This window comes from Poeciliopsis prolifica, unplaced genomic scaffold (genome assembly GCF_027474105.1).
Source record: "Poeciliopsis prolifica strain line A6 unplaced genomic scaffold, Auburn_PproV2 SCAFFOLD193, whole genome shotgun sequence".
NCBI classification, from domain to species: domain Eukaryota; kingdom Metazoa; phylum Chordata; class Actinopteri; order Cyprinodontiformes; family Poeciliidae; genus Poeciliopsis; species Poeciliopsis prolifica.
Window position 1 is genome coordinate 102,447 of NW_026562568.1, and position 10,170 is coordinate 112,616.

Sequence of the window (10,170 nt, forward strand, 5' to 3'; positions counted from 1 at the left end):
CATTCAGACAGTGGAAAAGGTTGATGATCTTCTCTACAGGCAGATTGTCGCTGATGTTCTTCTTTATGTACTGAACTGTCTCCTCATTGGTCTGAGCTGCTTCCTGTCTGTGTGTACGAGTCTCTGATTGGTCTGCAGCGACAGACCCAGCAGGAAGCGGACGACCAGGTCCAGGTTTCCATTTGGACTTCTTGAACAGCCATCTACTGCTCTGATGAATCATTTGTTTCTGTTCTTCACTGCAGTTCTGTTTCCAGGATGTTGAAGAAAAGTCCTAAATCAGTAACTGGCAGAGTGAGAGAAACGAAAACCTGCTGCTGGTGTTGATGTGTCAGTTCACTGGAAAAGGTTTTCACTGGAAAAGGTTTTCACTGGAAAAGGTTTTCACTGGGTGTAATTGTGACGTGCAGAAGAGAAATCCTGAACCAGGAAATATTTCAGTTTAGTTAAGATTCCTCAGATATTCCTGAGCTGAAAGCTGCGACACTTTGTGTGAACATTTGTGGAAAGTAGTTTCAGTTCATGAGGTTTGAATGTGAATCTGAGTCGCCTTTTCTTGTTTTTCTCCGGGCAGAGGAGACGTGGAGATCAGCCTGGCTCCTGACGGTTCCACTCCGACCCAGATCTACAGAAACAGGTCGGTTCTAAGGTCCGGTCCAAACGACTCTCTGGACCCGAAACGCAGCAGAACATTCCTGCATCCAATCAAATGCGATGCAGACGTGCAAACATGCAGGAGAAATGTTGCAACCATTCAGCTCAAAAGCAGAAATTCGTAACAGACACAGAGTCTCTTTACAGACAGGAATATAATATTTATATATGTAACGTAGAAGCGACGGCCATTTTAGACAGTTTAACGTCTGGATGCAGCGATCCGATGTTTCGTATTGACCATCTGAATTCATTTAAAACGGTTTTATGATTTGAAAACTGGTGTAAAAGTTGTGGATTATAAATGTAGCTGATAAGCAGCATCAGTGCAGCTGAATCCACCAGAAGCTCCAGTAGTTAATAAATAATAAAGAAACAGATGAAAGCAACAAGTTGACCAACTCAGTTCAACATGTCGATAAACGGCGACAAACATTTGAAACGGTTCAGAAAGTCCGATTAGTAATTCTAAGTAAAACGCAAATTAAATAACGAAGCATTTTAAACATAACTGGCCTCTGGTCTAGTTAAAGCTCACAGATGAGCTACTTTCTGTTTTGCTTTTGTTTTTAGTGCATCATGGAGCTGGCAGATGCGCTCCACTACAGAGACATCAAACCAGAGAACCTGTTGCTGGGAGGAAACGGGGAGCTGAAGATCGCTGACTTTGGTTCTTCTGTTCACATTCCATCTTTAAGGTATGTGCATGCTGACATGTTAGCATGCTCTGTAGTCATTTCAGCTCTGACATTGTGTTGTTCTGTCCATGCAGGAGGTCCACCCTGTGTGGATCGCTGGACGACCAAACTCAGGATGAGAAGGTGGACCTGTGGAGTCTGGGGTTCTTTGCTATGAGTGTCTTGTTGGAAAACGTCCATTTGAAACAAAAAGTCACGATGAACCTACCGTAGGATTTCTAAGGTAAGAATGCTGATGAATGCAATAATTCAATTCCTAATTTTCACAGGAGTTTTATCCAAATATTTGAGCTTTTTGGAGCACAGAGATCCAAAATAAAAATCTTTTAGGCAGACGGACCAGCTAACATGTTGTTAATATTTATTATTGGTGTAGGTGGAGTACAGTTCCCCTCCACATGCTTCCATTAGTGCCGGAGCTAAAGACTTGCTGGCCAAGCTGCTGCAGCCCAACCCCATGCACAGGTTGCCCATTGAAGGCGTCGTCTCCCATCCCTGGGTCCTCAAACGCTCCACCAAGACGCCCACGACTTGTGAGTCATTTCTGAGTACGTCTTTCCCAGCACCGGCTCCATCTTCCGTGTCCAGGATCCACTGATTTGGAAGGACAGTTATCAATATTTTAAAAGTACATGACAGCCAAGAGGAATCATGTTAATAAAAGTCCTTTCATGTTTTGAATTTTTTGGGGGGTTTGAATTCTGTTTCTGTAAACATATTTACACACGAGAGGAAAGAGACAAATTAGCTGTAGATTTTTTGGTGGAGATGTTTTTAATCCAGCAGAAATTGAAGGGAGATTATCCCCATTTCTGAACTGAAACATGTGTTCTGAACTTTTAGATTTATTTTTCAAAAGAGTATTAAAAGGTAAAGCAGCAGTCACATTGAAACATTGAAGTATTATGGATATATGATTTTATGTTGTTCCTTTTAGTCTGCTTCCAGGAAGACGTCCGCTCCATTTTATGTCACTCTGCATGACTTGTAAGATTTGATCCTTTTCTTTATGCTGAACAAATGTGTTTATTTGTCAAGCTGAAACGTCCGAGGGGTTTTGTTGAGTCCAGTGGCCGAAATGGAGCCGATAAGAACAGGAAGGCCCAACATTTTTGCAGGAAAGTCAATTATCTCTGCAGGTTTTCCATGAAAACTAACTGGTAAGTCGTTGTCAGTTTGAGATTTCTTCCCTCTGTGTCCTTCTAGGTGAGACGCAGCCGCGGGAAAACAAAAAGACCAATGTTCACGTCCTCTACGGAACCAGAGAGACGGACTTTCAGACGGGGAAACAGCCGGAGACCATAACAGAACAGCCTTACCTCTGGTCATGTGCTCGGCCTCGCACATTCTGGGCGAGCCGTTGGACGCATTCAGAGCTGAAGCTCAAATAAACATGCTTCTTAATGAAGCAAGAGCCACAACTGGCTAATGAAGTGGAGGAGGTGGCAATAGGTCAAATGAGCAACTTGAGGAAGCTGCTGCAATGGTATGTCGTTTTTCTTCATTTTTTCGACAACATACTATATAGTATGTCATTTTTTTCAATATTTCGGACGACATACTATATAGTATGTAGAAATGATAATATTGAAATGATACTTTATATTTAATAGGGAAAAAACAATGATATGTGTGAAGAATGTGGAGAGAATGTAAACATAGAACATGTATTAATGAACTGTAAAACATGAATGTGAAAGGGAGAAATTGAGAAGAATAGTTGGAAGGACAGATCAAGAATGGAGTTTGAAAGGAATACTGGGGATGGAATATAATGGATATTTGCATATTAAAGAAAGCACTATTTATTTATCTTCAAAATATGTAACAGATGTAAAATACTGTTGCTACACACTCGTGTACAGTAGGTGGCGGTATGCACCTTAAAGTTGCTTGAGATCCGCCATATAGGCCAGAATATTCTTTTGTTTTTTATTCTGAAATGTTTGTTTTTTATTTAGAAAAGTAAACAAAAACTATTTTAAACAGGATCAGGAACTGAAGTCGGTCATGTAGTGAAAGACGACTGGATGGATCCGACTGACTGAAACTTTAACAACAAACATCCACAAGTTACTGGATGATAAAAACTATTTCCTCCTTTCTGGGTCTTTTTCTTCTGCCCATATCATTGATTAATATCTGGATCAATACAGTGGAGATGCAGAGGAGATAATAATGTTCCTGTAAAGCTGATCACAGTCAAAAGACGTTTTTACACCAAGATTGAATCAAACTGACGGCTTTAAAACTTTTACACAGTAATGTTTCATTTTTAGATGTTCATTATTATTTTACCTTTAATTTTTCTACTAATCTGCACTAATGAAACCGTTTCCTCTGTTTATTTCTCAGGTTATAAATAAATGTTCAAACTGGTTGACAGGCTGGAAAACCATCAATCTGTCCTGATCAGAACCAGAACCAGAACCAGGCACCACAGAGAGCAAATCAATCTCTAAAATGTCACATTTTAAGCTTTATCAGAAGCAGTTTGTTAGAAAATGCAGCAAAGACATTAAATTAAAATATTGTAGAGTTAAAAGTGAGGCCATCTGTGTGACAGATGAACCTCGACCCAAACTGAGGAAGGAGGAAACATTCCTGCACAGCAGAGACAGAAACTCATAAACATCTTCCAGTGAACGGCTGCAGCAACTTAAAACCTGTTTGTAACTCTGCAGGTTTTTAACTTTCGTTGGAAACGTTTGAGACAAACTATTTGAACAACTTAAAGCCTCCAGGCTAAAAGAGACAAAGATTAAAGAAGTTTATGTTCACGAATGAAGGAGGATCAGGTGAGTTAGTAACACGACTGGGATAAAGTTAGTTTTGTTCTGTGGCCTGTAAAGAACCGAGACGTAAACGCCTCACTACGTCTGACCCAGTGATGTTGGTTCTGAAGCTTTATTAGCCAATAGAGGAGCTGAAGGCAGATGGACTCGGTTTCATCCATCAGGTTTGCTAAATGTTTCCCAGGCTGAATGTAACTCTGGTTCTGATCCGTTTGGATCACATTATGGCTTGTAACACCTGATCATTTTCAGCATTAAAATCTGTTTTTATAAAACCAAATGTCATTATTTCTCAGGGTTCTGGTCGGTCCTGAAACCGGTAAACGGACCTGGAGGATCACAGAGACAGAAATGATGAAACTCCAACAAAACTATGAGGAAACTGAAGCTCCTGACCTTTAACCTCCTCACAGCTCCATGGCTGAATGAGGAAACTGAAGGTCCCACCTTTCCTCGGAACTGGATCAGAACCGGTTCAGCAGCGTCTGAATCAGCCAATCAGCAGTGGAGTTTCTTCCTGCGTGTCTCTGCTGGTTCCAGTAGAAACGGTGATCTGGAGTCAGAGGTGATCCGCTGCTGGGATCCGATGGACGACTCTCTGTTCTGAGAGGAAGATGATGATGATGATGATCCTTCTGCTCGGTAAGATCATCTTCCTCTCTGCTCCTCATCCTCTCCAGTCTCTGCAAGCTGCTGATCAGACTCAGAGCTTCTGGGTTCTGGTCCGTTCTTCTCTCTAAATGACCCCTGGTGACCTCAGCTGGTTGATGGTTCTGGATCAGAACCTCAGGTTCTGGTTCCAGTGACTCGTCTCTCACACAGTCCTCCCAGTAGATCTCACTGGTTTATTGTTGCTGGTTGGATTCTGGTCTCTTCCATCCAACCAGTGGCTCCACTTTGCCGTTTTCTGTCTGGATTCAATTTCTCTGTTTTGGGTTCAGCAGCTGATCTGGTTCTGATGTTTTCTATCAGGTTGTAGTTCTATGAGCTTCAGAACCACTGAGACCCATTCAGACCAGTAATCTGGACTTAAGCTCCCAGAAACCAGTGATGAATGTTTGCAGATGTTGAAGGTTCTGCGTTTCCTTCCTGCCTTCAGTTTTTCACATTCATGTTCATTTGAATCCAAGATGGCCGCCTGCTGGTTGTACTTTATTTCTCCTGAATTCACCTCAGTCTCAGGTTGGTGGTCATAATGTTCTGCCGCTGATGCATGATGCTGGTCTGACCATTAAAGGAGAACCAGGTTCTGGTGGGTCCGGTTCTTCTCTGGTTTACTGGTTGATCTGTGGATGATATTCAGAATGAAATGATGAGTTTTTGGATCAAACAGCGATTCTTTAGAAATGTCCAAATTGTTGTTTTATCAACAAAATGCTTCAGTTTCACAGCAGAAAGTGACTGAAAGTTACTGGAAGGTTTAAACTCTGTAACTAGAAAGAATCAGAACCAGAAACCCAGAAAATAAAGTCAGAAGAATTTTATTTTTTTATAAAGTCACAGAAATAAAATCTGCCCAACAATCACAAGATACTAAAACAAAAATCTTTCTCATCAAATAGATAAAACAAGCTGAAAACTGACAGCAGGATTTCTGCTAATAAACAGCAACTCTGAAAATTCATGCTTTTCAGTTTCATCTGTTTCCATCTTTCAGTTTTAAATGTATTTATTTTAATGCACTTTTATCAGTTTTCTGACTTTTTGCTCAATGTGAGTTAATGTTACATAACAGATCAGAGTTCAGGATCACTGAGCCGTTTAGCAGACAGACTGAAATCTTTCATCTCTAGTGAAGAACTGATCATTATTTCTACACTAAACCCTCATCTTGTGTCCTCAGTTTCCCAGCATGCACTGGGAGGAGTGGTGGAGGTCAATGAGGGGGCGGAGTCTGTCCTGCTGCCCTGCATCTACTCTGGTCAAATACCTGAAGACAATCCGTTACTCATCTGGACTCGCAGTGACCTCAGTCCGAACTCCGTCCACCTGCAGAGAGAAAACGGCGACGATCTTCAGAACCAGAACCAGCGTTTCAGGAACCGGACCTCCATGAATCCTGACGCTCTGGACACTGGAAACTTCAGCCTGACTCTGAGGAAACCTGAGCAGATTGATGGAGGAAACTACAGCTGCAGCATCTCTGATGGAAGAGAAGAACTGAACCTGAAACAGATTCACCTGAAGGTCAAAGGTCAGATAAACAAGCAGCACAACCTATGTTAAAGTTCTATGAATGAATGAATTTGTTCAAATGAGAAAATGAATAATTGATCCTAGTGTCTGTAACCATGGAGACAGTGATGAGACTAAATCTGACATGAAAGCAGAAAATGATCCAAACTGTTTCTGATCATTTTCTTCTTTTTTCCTCTCAGCTGATCAGCAGGAGGTCGAGGTCACTGAGGGGTCAGATTCTGTCGTCCTGCCCTGCACAACATCGTCCCTCCTTCCTGAGGACACATCAGTGGAGTGGACCCGCTCAGAACCAGAATTTATGATGGTTCACTCAAGCAGCAACCAGAGAAACCAGGACGGATTTACCGCGACCGAACAGAGATGGACCAAGATTTCCTGAGGACCGGAGACGTCGGCCTGACCCTGAGGAATCCCACACACAGAGACGCTGGACGCTACGTCTGCACCGTCTACAGAGACCAGGACGTCCTGAGACACACGCTGGTTCTGAAATATGTACAGAAAGGTCAGAGCATCAGGTCAGAGCTGCTGGTAAAGGTCAAAGGTCAGAGTGAGGTCAATCTTTCTCTGTTTTCCACAGAACCCTTTCCATCCTGGGCCACAGCTCTGCTGGTTCTGCTGGTTCTGGTTCTCATCGTCTCTGCAGGATTTTTATATCATTTTAAAGATTTTTTCCTGCCAGGTGAGTCTGAATGTTTCTGACCCAGAATGTGAGAGAGATCATGTGACCTGTCCTAGGGTCAGAGGTCAACAGTTTGTTCCTGTCATCAGTTCAGATCGTTGTGTTCATTCATGTTCAGATCAAATGCAGCATCAGAAACATGAACAGAACCAGAACCAGCAGCTGCTGCTTCTCTACAGTCTGTTAGAGGATCTCAGTGTTTCTGCTGTTTTTCAGTTTTCTGGAAGTTTGTTCCAGATTTATATGTACAGAAAGGTGCTAGCCGGCTGCATGCTAGCCGGCTGCATGCTAGCGTTGGCTAATTTCTCCCCGTAAAAAAACCCACAGTGCCTGGAGGGTCAGAGATTGTGGACGTAAATCCCATTAAAACATACTTTTCCATGTATGTTCTGTACTTATTCGGCTCGGGTTTTGCCTTCTTTTTCACTTTATCTGAACTTTCATCAACATTGCTGCTAGGCTTTAGCCAGTCTCCATAGTTACAGTGTAGTAATGGTAACAGTGCGCTGGGTCCGTTTTATTTTAAAGGATATTGAAACTAAATACTGAATATAAAATCCAGTGCATGAACACACATTTATATTTTATCAAACTTTTTACAAAATAATTTTTCCCAAGACTTATTATGAGGAGCCGACTGATTTTTTTAAGATATTTTGAAAAGCTTCACGTACCCCTGCAGTACCTCCACGTACCCCCAGGGGTTCGCGTACCCCCAGGGGTTCGCGTACCCCCATTTGAGAACCATTGTGTTAGAGGATCTCAGTGATTCTGCTGTTTTTCACTTTTCTGGAAGTTTGTTCCAGATTTTTGGTGCATAGAAGCTGAAAGCTGCTTCTCCATGGTTCTGGTTCTGGATGCAGAGCAGAACCAGAACCAGCAGGTTGATGCAGCAGCTGCAGATCTTTAATCGTTCAGTGATTTATAAACTAGCAGCAGGTTTAAAGTCTCTTCCTGTCAGTGAAGGACTGTGGAAGTGGGCGGAGTTTGGATGTTTCATTAGTTACTGATAAAGTTAAATAAAGTAAAAGAGAGAAACTAAACACAACAGAATTCACCACTTTAAAGTTAAACTCAGCTTCTTCTGGGCAAAATGAGCAAACAGAAAATGTCTAAAGCAGTGGGGCCCAAAGTGGCCCCTGAGGGCCCAAACCTGCATGTTTCAGTCTCAGGTTTAATCCAACTGGATCCAATGAGGCTCGTTAGGAGAACATTGACCTGCTGAACAGGTTGTTGGTACCAGGAGAGAATAAAACCTGCAGGATGCAACCGCCCTCCAGGACCCACTTGGGGCCGACTGGTCTAAAGTTATAAAATACAAACATTATGCTCTGAAACACAAATAGACTGATTGTCATAATTACACATAAACTACCAACAAACTCAACTTCAACTGATCTGCACTGATTCCTGAACTAAACATTACTCACTAAATGGCTGCGGCCCCTAGTGGTGAAGATGGAAACTACAAGGGAGGAAGGAAGGAAGGGTCTCTCTCTCTCTCTCATCTTGTCCTCTGTGTCTCTCAGCTCCACAGGTGAAGGTGGATTCAGGGGTTAAATCTGTCCTGCTGCCCTGCAGAACCAACATTTACCTGCCAGGTGGCGCCAGAGTGGAGTGGAGAGACGGAGAGAAGAAGACGGTCCATGTGTATCCGAGCGGTTCTGATGATCATGAACAAGACAGAACCTGACCAGCAGAACCAGGATGGATGACGACCCACTGAAGACTAAAGACCTCAGTCTGACTCTGGACTGCCCCTCAGTGGCAGACAGCGGGATCTACACCTGCAGAGTCAGGAAACGAGTCACCCTGATGATGAAACAGGTTCATCTGCAGGTCAAAGGTCAGTGGCGTAAATGTTGGATTTTCCAATCAGATGATTGGTGGTGATCAATAGCGATTATTATAAGGTGAAAGGTCAATGTGATGAGTGAGGAAGAGGAGGAACCAGATCAGGAGGTTTGATTTATCAGTCAAAATCACAGAGAAAAAAAACTGGTTGATTTTTAGCTCTTTGCTCAGGTTGATGACATCAGTGGATAAAATCGGCCGATTATTGATTTCCCAAAATGAAGGAAATCAATACCGATCAATGTTCTGGCAATAACTCAGCGGCTAACCGGGAACTGAGACTTTAGAGCAGAAACACAGAGTCAGCATGCAGACACAAACACACAGCTGCACTTTCTCACCTCAACACAAACCTCTAAATGTAGCTGAGAACTCTGAGAGCTCACTGTGAACATTGAGCTACACATTGAGCCACAGCTAAAGCAGTGGACTTAAACTTGACTTCTTCCTTGATCAATTCTCCAAAGACACATGGATTCTCATCCTCATGATATTAATGTCCATAAAGCTGAGCCGAGATGAGCTGAGCCTGTAAACGATCTGCAGCAACCTGATTGGTCCTTGTTCAATGCATCCACTGTTAAAACTAGAAACTCGTCTTTCTGTCAGGAATTATTCTCCCTGAAGAGAGGCTTGCAGTCAAGCTTATTAAAGAATAAATCTTTTAAACAAAAATAGTTTTTTTCTTTTAATAGAAGCAGAAACACACAAAGCTTCGCCTGGCAGCACGGCATGTAAAGCATGGTGGCCTGCCAGGCCTGTGATGCACTGGGGGAACCTGAGTGGTTGTGGGCACTGAACCTGAATAACAGATAAAAGTTGCAATAAATTTCAGGAGGTTCGGCTGCAGGATGAGTTTCAGAGGAGAAAGAAAATGGAAACACGAAAGGAAAGACAACAGGTTCCCTGATCTGATAGGAGCAGCGATGAGCCTTTCATTGGCCGTCCGCTCGCTGCTGTCGGCTCTGAACCCTAAACATCTAGACAGGAACAGAACTGCTTTCACATTCTTTAGCCACTTCAGAATAAGAGCACGAATAACCAAAACTGCAACAACAGACAGACTTTATTCAAGGAACATTAGTTTAGGGCAGTGTTTCTCCTGCCCTGCATGTTTTAGTTGTTCCTCTTCTGCCTGGATTCAATCTGTGGTGATTAACAGGCTTCTGCAGGACTTGATGACTGCAGAAAAAGTCATACAGTCATTTGGATCAGCTGTTCTGAAATAGAGACACTAAAACAAGCAGAGCAGCACTGAGGACTGGAACTGAGAAGCTCTGGTTTAGGG

At 42.7% G+C, this 10,170-nt stretch overlaps 2 pseudogenes; both read left to right on the forward strand.

The window, feature by feature from the left end:
* The window catches only part of LOC129356776 (NACHT, LRR and PYD domains-containing protein 12-like), a 44,067-nt pseudogene that overhangs the window by 24,851 nt on the left and 9,046 nt on the right, over window positions 1–10,170 (forward strand).
* LOC129356774 (aurora kinase A-B-like) lies at window positions 398–1,955 on the forward strand (annotated as a pseudogene).